Source organism: Choristoneura fumiferana, chromosome 12, assembly GCF_025370935.1.
Source record: "Choristoneura fumiferana chromosome 12, NRCan_CFum_1, whole genome shotgun sequence".
NCBI classification, from domain to species: Eukaryota; Metazoa; Arthropoda; class Insecta; order Lepidoptera; family Tortricidae; genus Choristoneura; species Choristoneura fumiferana.
The window spans coordinates 3,728,302-3,740,087 of record NC_133483.1 but is presented as its reverse complement, the minus strand read 5'-3'; the positions used below and the strand labels follow the sequence as shown (position 1 = coordinate 3,740,087).

Here is an 11,786-nt window from a genome sequence, read left to right as displayed (position 1 = left end):
TTAAGCGTGCGTTTACGTTCTTATTGTGTTGGTGTAAGGTAATATTTACGGTGTATTGCTGGTTATATTTTGGTGGTTTCTGCCATACGTAACACACGCGTAGTGTTTGCGGGGCTGGTTAGCGCGAGGGACGGTGAAAGTGGTTGCGCAATGATGCAAGCAGTGCGAATTGAAACAACTGACTGCTCGATCTAAATTAGCTAAACTCGCTGTCTGGAGGCCGTTGTTTGCAATTGCACTATAAAATAACAGTACGAAGTCTTAAACTTTCGTGATTTTCACTCATAATGAATACCACGTACAATAGGGTACAAGAAATATCAAAGAGGTTAGTAGACGTCACGCGCGGGGACCGAAGAGCTGGCAGCTTCCTCGGACAAAGAATTCCTAGCAATTCAAAGAGGGAACGCTGCTAGCATCTTCGGAACCTTGCCTAAGGAGAAGGGGGGGGGTCTGGTTTAAATAAATAATTTTTAGTTTACATTATTAATTATTTCATTATTTGTAGTTTGCATTCTAGAATGCATGGAGATAATTAGGTACAATAGAAGGTCTATTATTAATGAGCAGGTAAATTTAGTATCATCTCCCTTGCTACGGCTTGGGTCTAATTACGGCAATGGCAGTTAATAAAACACGCCTTAATAGTAAAGAAATAAAAATTCAAGGTAGTTTTATAGGACGATTTAAATTTATTAATATTTTGTGGGTAGTTTTGTTTTGTTTGAGAAAAAATATAGGTGGGTACTTGGGGAGTTACAGTGACAAATTAAAACGGTTGTTTTGGTTTGTTAGTCTAACATCTGGGTGCATGGTGTACGGTTGTGTTGCTCCGAAATGAGCTCGGTTGAGTGCGATGGACGGGTTTGTGTGATTTGTGTGTGTGTGGAGAGGGTGGAGGAACTGCATGAACACGCATATTTTGCATAAGCTTAGCTATCGTAAATCGTAAGGTCGTGGGTGAGCAAGGAAATTCTTTTAGTTAATTCTATGGAACTTGGTTCTCATTTACACATTTATGTTATTGATGTGATCATAGCACAAGATACCTACCTAAAAAAACACCTTTAGACTTTTAAAATATATTGGTATTTTTTTTATTTGTTTGACCAATACGCATCCATTAATTTTAATTTTAATAATTAGTCCGTGATTTTTTTTTATCGTGGACGCTACCTATCTGGGGGCACGGCAGTGCCCCGGCCAAGTCGAGCAAAACAAAAACAAAGGCACGGCCGTACCATGCTTTTCTCGAAGCCTTTCAGGCTATTTTCAACATTCAATTATACAGGTTAGAGTTCATTTTCAACATAAAACACGAACAAAAAAAATACTACTAAGTATAGTCGACCAAGAAAGTGCTTTACCAATTTTAATGACAGTTCCTACTTCAGAAATAAAACAATAAGACCGACTGTCATATTGACTTGTGAATGAAAATAGGCTTTGACGTGTTATGCGCTACAAATTACATTAAACCTTGGTGGTAAACCAATTTCTTGATCGACTATACCTAGGGTAAGGTAAAGGTTTTTTTTAACCAAAATTGTAGCACCGGCATATTTTTTGTACGGCGGGTATGTTACGGCCGTGGAAACTGAACTCATCCGTTAAGGTCTCGTTGCACATCGCTGCAGCGAATTAAATATGCACAAGTAACATTATCCAACAAGGAAATGCTAACACAAAAACTAAGTATTCCAACCCAACCGATTCCTATTTGTTTTGTTATCCAATCAGGTTATCCAAATATCAAAATACGTAATCATCGAACTACCCGAGTTTGTCGTTACGTGTCAGAAAGCGGAAGTGGCGCTAAGCTATTACTTTAGTAAAGTTAATCGTCTACTCTGAGTGCAGCAGACACAATGCCAGTGACGAGATCGTTGATGTAACTGGTTAGTAGCAGCTGAGGGGGACGCTGCTTTTCTCTAGAGTTTCTCTACACCGACTCACGCGCAGTCTAACAAGCGACGCGGAAAAACGCGCGCGTGTCAAAAATCCTACGTTCCGTGCGCTCGTAAATTTAATAAAACCTCTACGGAGGATCTCGGTGCAGCATTTAAGTGTGAAACACTCGTTCTGATTAAAAAAAAGTGCGCATGTTTTGTTTGACTTTGTAGAAAGTTTTGTGTACAAACGCCAATAGCGGACCGCATCGGAATAACTGTAAGTATTTATTTATTTAACTTCTAAGTTCTAACTATTAAGTGTGTAAATGGGTAATTGCTCAATCTGTGAGTGTTAATTGTTTAATTGGCTTAACGCATGTTTCTGTTTGAACAAATTCTTAATAGACTATTGTATTGACTAATTTGCAATTTATTTCGTCGTTGTTTATTTGTTCACCTCAATATTCAAAGATACTCAGTTATGATAAGTCCTTTACAAGTTAATAGCTGGTAATAAGTTGAACTGGATAACCTTTCTCATAATCGAAGTTATAGGCTAAAGCAGGTTCCGCAGCTGCACTTAAAGGAAAATGCAATGAAGTTATATCACAATAATATAAACGTGCCATATAGCTCTGTAAGGCAAGGAATCATGTTAATATCTCGCAAAGCAACAAAACGTTACTGTATTTAAAGGCTTAAAACAATGGTTCAACCTAATTATCTATCAGAAACACGTAAACTAGATAATTGCATCAAACACGAACCTTCTGACAATGGGAACAATACTAATCCAACAAAAACTTTAAAGAGAATAGGTCGATTGCTGAGCTGAGCTTCATAAATATGTATTCTCTATAAACCGAACGGCCTCTGTTTCTTTCGCGGAGACTTCGGCAGAAACAATTGACAATCGGCAGCCTCCCACGACACCGTTAGCGGTAGCAGTAGCATACTGGCACATGGGTTTTTTGGGACACTACCCATACCATAGACTATTGCTACTTCATTCCACATAACTTTTGACAAGATTTACGACCCTTTATTTAACGGGCCGTATTGCATTGACGTGAAACTTGATGTGGATGTGTCCATAAATATTTTAGATGACGATGCAGAGGGGCCACTACGAAATTCGAAAATCGAAGTTCGAATCGTAGACCCGTGTAGCAGAGACTGGTGCCCGAACTAGGAAGGACCTGTGTGTCAGGTCATCAGGTCTCCGACCTCCAGATGTCTGTAACTACTGTTTAACAAAGTAATCTAAGGTTAACACAATACAAGATATATAAAAAAAAAACTAAACGTAATCTAGGAGTGTGTGTGCAATACATCAATGTAGACCGGATAACTAGCATGAGGTCCTACTCCGAAATTCGAAAATCGAAGTTCGCATCGTACCGTCCCTCTCACTCTCGTATAATCGTTAGAGTGATCGAATGACATGAACTTCGATTTTCAAATTTCGTAGTTAGTAGCCCTGATGGTCATAAGAGTATTTTTATCTAACGCTATGCGGTATTCAGTATAGTCAATTCACGGGGTCCCACATTGTAATGCATAGCGTCGAACAATTGCTAACCGTTCAAGCGAAATGATGAAACCGATATATACGAGTAGGTACCTATGTACGTGATATATTTACTAATCAGATTAAAGTTTTACGAAAGTGCAGCAGCACGGCCGAGGTAGCGGTTGACTGAGCCCTTGACAATTCGTACATATGGCCAATCAACTTTTTTTACCCGCACTAATCTGTCCGCGACATTTTTTAAACAATTGCAGATTTTTGTAAGTAAACATGTTTTTTTCTGTAATTGAATAGATGGTGTACATGAATACATGCCATCCTACGTAAGTTCAACTTATTAGACTGTGAAATATCTTGTTGGAAGTACGATTTTTTGGTAACGCAGGCAGGAGACGCCCAAAGTGTCGGTAAAATAGGTTGATTGGCCCATCCTCTAATATTTGTGGCCACAGGGGTGGCTCTCAAAGTTATAATAACATCTGGCAGCATGGTGAATGGTTATGTTGTTCTGAAGATGTACTTTTGTTGAGTTTTATTTTGTGTGTTCTTACAGTGTGTTGGTGAAGGAGATGAATTAACATATTTTTTGGATAGACGTAGCTTAGCTATCCTAAGGTCGCGGGTGAGGTAGATTGTTGCACCAAGCAGAAAGTTTTTATTACTGCACCGAGTGCCGATTTGGAGCCCGAGCGTTAAAAAGCACGAGGGCAATATAAATTACTTAATACGAGTAGCATAGCTACGAGTAGCTTTTCTTTCTACTATTACAGGAAAAGTAGACGAAAAAATGAATCATGCTAAGCAATTAATAGGAAAGAAATGTCACTAGCACTCGATGATTCCATTTTTGTAAATTTACATTCGCACTCACAAAGTATGTCCACGAAAAATGAGGGCTATCGCGTATGAATTCGCCACTAGAGGCGCTAGTGTAGCGTGAGGTCTCCGAAATGTCAAATCTCATAGTTCTTGAGTGAGCTACGCGGGTTTATTTATAATTAGAATAATTTTGTGAATATTTTGCAATATCTGAAATTAATTATGGCAAATATGCGTTCCGGGGCAATGAATGTCTGTGTTTTGAGACAGTTTTGTCTTTCGGAAACCTTTGTCCTCCCTTTTTTCCGAACAAAACGGGGACTAAACAACACTGTGGCATGCTCGTTATTTTTATGGTACGGTTTTAAGGTGTATTAAATATGATTTTAATCTAAACTTTGTTTTCACGCCCGTAATAACATACTTTGAAAGCCATACTTAAAAACCTCACGCTACAGTGCGCCATCACTAGATGTCTCACTAGAGACAAAAAACGATAGCCCTCATTCGGTAGGTTCCCGCCAATTTTTTTTTTTTACCTATAGCAGATATTTTTACCCACGATCTGTCAAATTTCGGATGGGCGCCAGGTTGGCCAACCAAACACACAGTTTTTTTTAAATCTACGGCTAATTACTATTTTTGGTAAATTTTTTTGTATGCAATCTGTTAAATTTCATTAGACTTTTTTTTACACTATGCAGGCTAATTTGATAGCAAAAATACTTGTGTTACCTCTTTGGTCGTGCAATTTAAAAAATCTAAAACAATGCAATAAAGGATTTTCATACTTTTTTTCTGCTCTAAAGCAGAAAAGCCCCGCTTTGTGCTGGGTATTTAGTGCGGTTATGATGAAATTAAAGCATAGTTCGAAGAAAAATATTTTTTTAGTTCATTGATATCGACCTTCGCAAGCAAAGTAACACCTGATTCAATATAAAGCTGGATCTCTGGCTGGAGAAGGTAACAAAGTCTACTTTACATCCCCATATTGCCACTTAAAATCTTTTTAAAGACTTAAAATCTGGCGACTAAAAGCCAAACTGCAGTGGCATATCGATCGAGGTAACGGTTGGTGGACTGTCTCTGATTGGAATTGGCACGTATTGAATATAATTATCGTAAAATACTCAAGTTAACGGTTCGTGACGTATCGTAGCAACTGAATCGTAACACTGGATGGAACCTACAATTCAGTACTAGCTTTTACCCGTTTTTACTAGCATAGTATATTAACCTCAGACTCCGAAACTGTGCCTCTACATTCCATCCCTTATTACACCCCTTCAGGGGTTGATTTTCAAAAACCTAACTAAAACCAACTAAAGTTTAAAAATTGACATCTGAAAATATTTTGTAGTCATAGACTGCATATACAATAATGGTTATAGCATCTTACCAAGAGAAAAGATTTGATTGTCTATTTGTTATAAAATAAATCAAAAAGTAGGTACTTACTTATTGATATACTTAAGTACAGCGAGGAAATGCTGCCAGCATCTTTGGGTCCATGCCGCGGGGGATACTTTTAAGTACATTTTTTTAAAAAGTTTTTTTTTTAATATCATCCTATAGAATGAGGTAGGTTAGGATAGGTCAGTTTAATAAGATTCTTACAAAATACTGTTTCTGAAATAAAGTACTTTCACCTACATATAAACTGCATTATAATAAGTACATATACCTAAGCAAGTAACACGCCACTTTTTTATCACATAAAATGCAAAGTTCCCACGTCAAGCAAGCGAAATTGCGGGCAACAACTAGTATTTGATGAAATGTGCTTAACCGTTAAACGAGTATTATTATATTTGGCTTGAAAGTTAAAAGTGGTTATCGTACGGTACTAATTAAACACGTCACGACATGTACCTACTTAAATCGAAATTCGTAGATCGATTTCGATGTCTTGACCTCATAAGCCTTCCATCATCAAATCTAATGACCACTCAAGTGACGAGTAAGTAGGTAATTGTCTAGTTAAATGACTACTCAATTGATTACCATCTTTAGTACTTCTCAGCGCGAACTAGTTTATTTAATTTAAATCGTGCACTTATTTAAAAGGAAATTAACATTTATAAAATCGGTAACCAGTTCTACATTAACACCCGGAAGATATGCACTATCGAACCAACGTATCATGATCCACTGTACCTTTTCACAGAAAAAGTCATAGCTATGTCGCATTGCTTGACAAGGGAATTCATTATGAAACTTACTGTGAGAAAGTTCTACGGTTGGTCCAAAATTAACTGGTTTCATAGTACTTTGCCAACAAATTAAAATAATTTTTAGGCTGCGTTTCCACTAGAGATGTGCCTACGAGGCCGCTGAGCGGTGCGAGGATATGGAACATTGAGGCTGTTTCCACCAGAGATGTGCGTGGTACTTGAGCGGTGCGAGGATGTGTAGCGAGGGCGTGTATTGGGCTCTTATCAAACAAACGAAATCGAAAATCGAAGTTCGTATCGTACCGTCCTTCTCACTGTCGTCTCGTAAGCGTCAGAGGGACGGAACGACGCGAACTTTTCGATTTTCGTAGTAGCCCCGCAAAGCACGCGCGCCACTGGCCGCTAATAACTGAGCGAGTACCTACTTAACCTACTTCGCAACACATCCCTCGCAACACATTACTGGCATACAGCCGTCCCTTGTTTTGTATATACAAAAACCTCGCTCCGCTGAGCTGTTTCCACTAGAACTGCGCTGAGCGAGAATATGTAAATTAAGGCTGGAAACAGTGCTCGACCGACGGTACGTCCTGACCGTCAGCGCTGACCGTCAGTTGCGAAAATTCATTCAGTGCTACGCTGACGGCGAACTGCGACGCGTGTGAACAGTTCACAGGTCGGTCGCTCAGTCAGCGAAGCACTGAACGCATCCATACAATCTCATAGCTCGTCGGTCGACCAACGCCGTGCGACCGACGAGCCGGACCGACGGCTCGACCGACCATACGCGCGCACCAAATCACGCGCGTACCGTCAGCGTAGCTGTGTGCGCATTCATAGACTTGCATAGATATAGCTACGCTGACCGTCGGTCGAGCACTGTTTCCAGCCTAAGCGTTTCTATTGGTTCATGACAAGCGCATTCCTCGCAACGCATCCTCGCACATAGCTCGCGCGGTGGAAACGCAGCCTTACTATCACACGTTACACTTTAGCTTCACATTCGGGTCGCACTTAAATACCGTCTGCATAAAAAAGTTACTACAGCACAAGTTTTAATTTACGTAGTCCTTCGAACCGGATCACTGATTCGTGTAATTCAGCGGTTCTCAATTACTTATGGCGACGGAATCTTATTGGGGAACTAAATTTTTGCTGGAACCCTAAAAACAGTGGGAGTTGTACAAAAATGAAGCGCGGCATAGGCCGGGAGCGGGGGCCGTGACAGACGTTGCTAAAGGGAATTTTATCTGGCAATATTTTCATATTTTTTTTATTTATCTATCTACCAGTATAAATAAAAATGAAATTAAATGATATGAAATGCGATATATTTATTCCAGACGTTAGTCCATAAAAACAATCAATAACAATTAATTAGAAACAAACAAGCTGAGATATGTGGTGCATAGGGGATATTCGTGTCTGTACTGTTGTCCAGCAGTGGTGCAGCGGTATAGCACGCGGCACGGAATGCCGAGGACCTGGGTTCGATTCCCAGTGCTGGTCTTATTTTTCTGGTTTTTTCTGTGCATCTATATTTCAGTCTGTATTTTCAATTAATTAGAAGTCAAATAAAATTAAAATTAAATTATGAATAAAATTAAATGAAGCGTAAAATGTGTTGCTAAGCGCAAAACTCGGGAACGACTGGTCCGATTTCGCAAATTCCATTTTTGTTGTGTTCGTTACTGTCAGGAGAAGGTTTTTACGGAAGACAATACAGAAAAAATACAACGGCCGCGGGCAGCAGCTAGTAAAAAATAAAAATACATTGTCAAATAATTTATGATAAGTAATCTAGCTAATAGACTAATTAGATTTCATTAGGATGCTAGCCTTTAAATTTCATATGCAGTACCGCGATTAATACGTAATACAGTACCGGCCAAAAATATATCACCTTTACCTTTTTTACCTAAACTTTTTCATACATTTTTTTTTTTTTTAATAATAATCAGTCAAATTGGAATGAACAGTGGAAAGTGATAAATAAACCGGTAGTTATTACGCCAGAGCAGCCAGCATCGATGTTGTGTAATAATTACCAAAGAAGTATAGTCAAGAAGTATACATCACCGATACTGCTTGTAAACAAATCATAGACACTAAAATAATGGTAGGTATACATTGAAATTTGGTAAACTTATGTAAATCTAGTGACAATCTCTGAGGTGACAACACAATAAGTAATCTGATAGTGACATCCTGGTAGTCCGGCCAGAATCGTCTCCACAGGACGGAACTTTTCAAAGGTTTATGGCATCGACTTGTGGTATTCAAATTTAGTTTGGGTAACAATACAAGCACAGTCAACAAAAAGTACAGCCAGCAAAAAAGCTTTTATTAAAAATGAAAGTTTTATCAAAAAATAATTTCATCTACTTACTTAAAAATATTAGAGCATTCCTGAGACAACTCTACATGAGGTTTCGGACTTTAATGGACTAAAACAATCACTTTGTTCCCCCGCTACCTTACGATAGCTACGTCTATGAAACAAATGTGCGTTCGTACAGCTCCTCCACTCCACTAGTTTTAGTGTGGAGCAAAGTAATTATTTTATAGTTCATTGATATGGACCTCCACGAAGTAACGCCTGATCCGATAAATTGTTTCGGTCTTTGTCCGGCAGGGCTACTACGATATTAAATAAGTGTCGGCGGGACGGTACGATACGAACTTCGATTTTCGAATTTCGTAGTAGCCCTGCTGGAGCCAATGAAACGTATAATTTTAATGACGTTTTTTTTATTCGCCTGGATGGCAAACGAGCATGTGGATCTCCTGATGGTAAGACCAGGGGTATTGCAGATGCGTTGCCAACCTAGAGACCTAAGATGGGATACCTCAAGTGCCAGTAATTTCACCGGCTGTCTTACTCTCCACGCCGAAACACAACAGTGCAATCACTGCTGCTTCACGGCAGGATTAGCGAGCAAGATGGTGGTAGTCTCAGGTACGAGGAATTTGCTTGGCACGGGGCCTTTACATAGTTTGATATTTGACATCTCTAAGATAAACATACAAGGTGCTGTAAATTTATGTGTATATTGAAAATTACATTTATCTAGGTATATGAAAAAAAAACCCGGCCAAGTGCGAGTCGGACTCGCGCACCGAGGGTTCCGTACAAATTATTAAAAATATTTTTATTTTATGATGTAACTAAAAATTAACGCTTTTCGCAATTTTTTCTTTATCTGTGCTATAAGACGTTGCTTCGTACCAAATTTCAAGATTCTAAGTTCACGGAAAGTACCCTGTAGGTTTTGATTTCCTTGCGAGTGTCGAAAATTTGCAACATAAACGGCTACGCGGCTGTATCATGTACGGCCGGTCTGGAAGAGAGAGACAGATAGTCGATCTGGATGGAGAAAGGTTGGAGAGGCGTATGCCCAATGGTGGGCGAAAACTCGCTGAAGAAGAAGTCGAAGAATAAGACCTCCACGGGTTCCTGAGAAAAAGGGTCTTGACAGACAGACAGACAAAAAGTGATCCTATAAGGGTTCCGTTTTTCCTTTTGAGGTACGGAAACCTAAAAATTAATAGGGGCATGTTTTTAAAAAGTTACATCATAAATGTAGCTCAGTTAGCCCATGTAGATATACTTAGTCATATTTTAGCGAAAAAAGATTGAAATTTTAATAATATATACTTAGTGATTTTTTTTTAAATCTATCGATCTACTTTTGATGTGATGAATAATTATCTGAGGCTAGCAATGTATACTACTCGGGTGATTTTACTAGTATATATTATAGCTGCAGGGCTACTACGAAACTCGAAGTTCGTGTCGTGCGGTCCCTCTGACACTTAATACTGTTTAATACGAGAGCGAGAGGGACGGTACGATACGAACATCGAGTTTCGTAGTAGCCCTGCTGCCACATCGAGCTGCCAGCTTTCTTTACTCGGCCACCGTGGGGAGTCATCAGAAACGGTCTGATTCTACAAAATCGAAGTTTCATGGTCAGTTGGGCTTATTGATGACAAAAACGAGAAACAACACCAGGTAATCTGTTACATAGTAGGTTACATCACACCACTGAGTCTAGATAGCTAATTTGTTTTAAATTAATTATTTGTTTTGCAATTTGGACGTTAGACGTTAACAAGGGGTATTTTATTCTCATTAACGTTATTATGTAACGATAAAAGTGCACTAAGAATGCAATTATTCTTTCTGCGTCCTTTTGCCTTTAATGAAACTGTAACCTCATTATTGTCAACACAACATATTATTATGTATCAACATAATCTACCACCAAATTAAACTCCAATTCAATAGAATCTGACAATCCTGTAGACACTTCCAGCCTACTAATATAAACACCGGGCTGCCTAAGGCTTTGTGATGTGACTATTTTTCTTTTTTTGATTCCTTTTAGATGATAATTACAACAACAGGGACATATATAATCAAGTGTGCCCACGATAGGGTGTCTTAAATATGTAGAAAATTGACAGATTCTATTGAATTGTACTTTACTTAAATCCAGATCGAGTGGTACCTACCTACTAAAACCATTTTCGAAGGTACTATTGAATTTTTTAATTCTTAAAATTAATAGAATTTTTCCACCCTCCGCTGTTGTAGACTGATTAATGCGGATGTATTATTTCAAGTCAAGTTGATTTATCCTCCTAATGCCGAGTCCTTTATCAAGGACTTAATGTAATTTCAACTTCAAACGCTATCATAAATTACATAAAGTTTGATGTTCATATATCAAAAATTTGACTCGGGCGTTAGGAGGTTATCTAATCTATACTCTATATGGACACGCACGTTACTACTATTTAAAACAGCTAATATACTAGAATTTCTCACCTATAGAAGTAAGAGATGCAAGAATCTCGATTCTGATAGGCTTTGTCCTGAGCATTTTCCTAATTTGTTCAAGGTAACAGAAGGCCTACTCCGAAACTCGATACTCGAAGTTCGTATCGTACCGTCCCTCTCGCTCTCGTATTAAATAGTATAAGTGTCAGAGGGACCGCACGACACGAACTTCGAGTTTCGGGTTTCGTAGTAGCCCTGCAGAATTGGACGGTCGCGGTGGTCGCGGTGTACTTTCACTCGGAGCCGAATGCATCTCGATCCGACCTCGACTCGCCTCGACCGTGTTCTGGGCAGCTGACGGCTCAGTGAAAGCGCACGTGATACAATGGCTTTTGACCTTATAGTATTTTAATGATCGCCTCGATTTGTGGCCATCTTTGTTGGTACCCATTGAGACCGTGAGTTTTATACAATGCTAACTTCCTTGCTCATTTTTGTAGTTTGCTTTCCGAATATGGACTATTCACTGCTGTTAAACTGTTTTTTTTTTACTTTGTTTACGATATTTAAACAGGTTTCGTGTT

At 38.9% G+C, this 11,786-nt stretch overlaps 1 protein-coding gene across 2 annotated transcripts in view; it reads left to right on the top strand.

The window, feature by feature from the left end:
* Positions 1-1,753: 1,753 nt before the first annotated feature.
* Positions 1,754-11,786, top strand: part of LOC141433130 (uncharacterized) — a 72,315-nt gene continuing 62,282 nt past the window's right edge. Inside the window, exon 1 of one of the 2 annotated variants that reach the window (XM_074094979.1) lies at positions 1,754-2,169. The gene's annotated coding sequence lies outside the window, so the exon portion shown is untranslated. Of the gene's footprint in view, positions 2,174-11,786 lie in introns of both variants that reach the window. The other variant, XM_074094980.1, reaches the window with a different exon arrangement.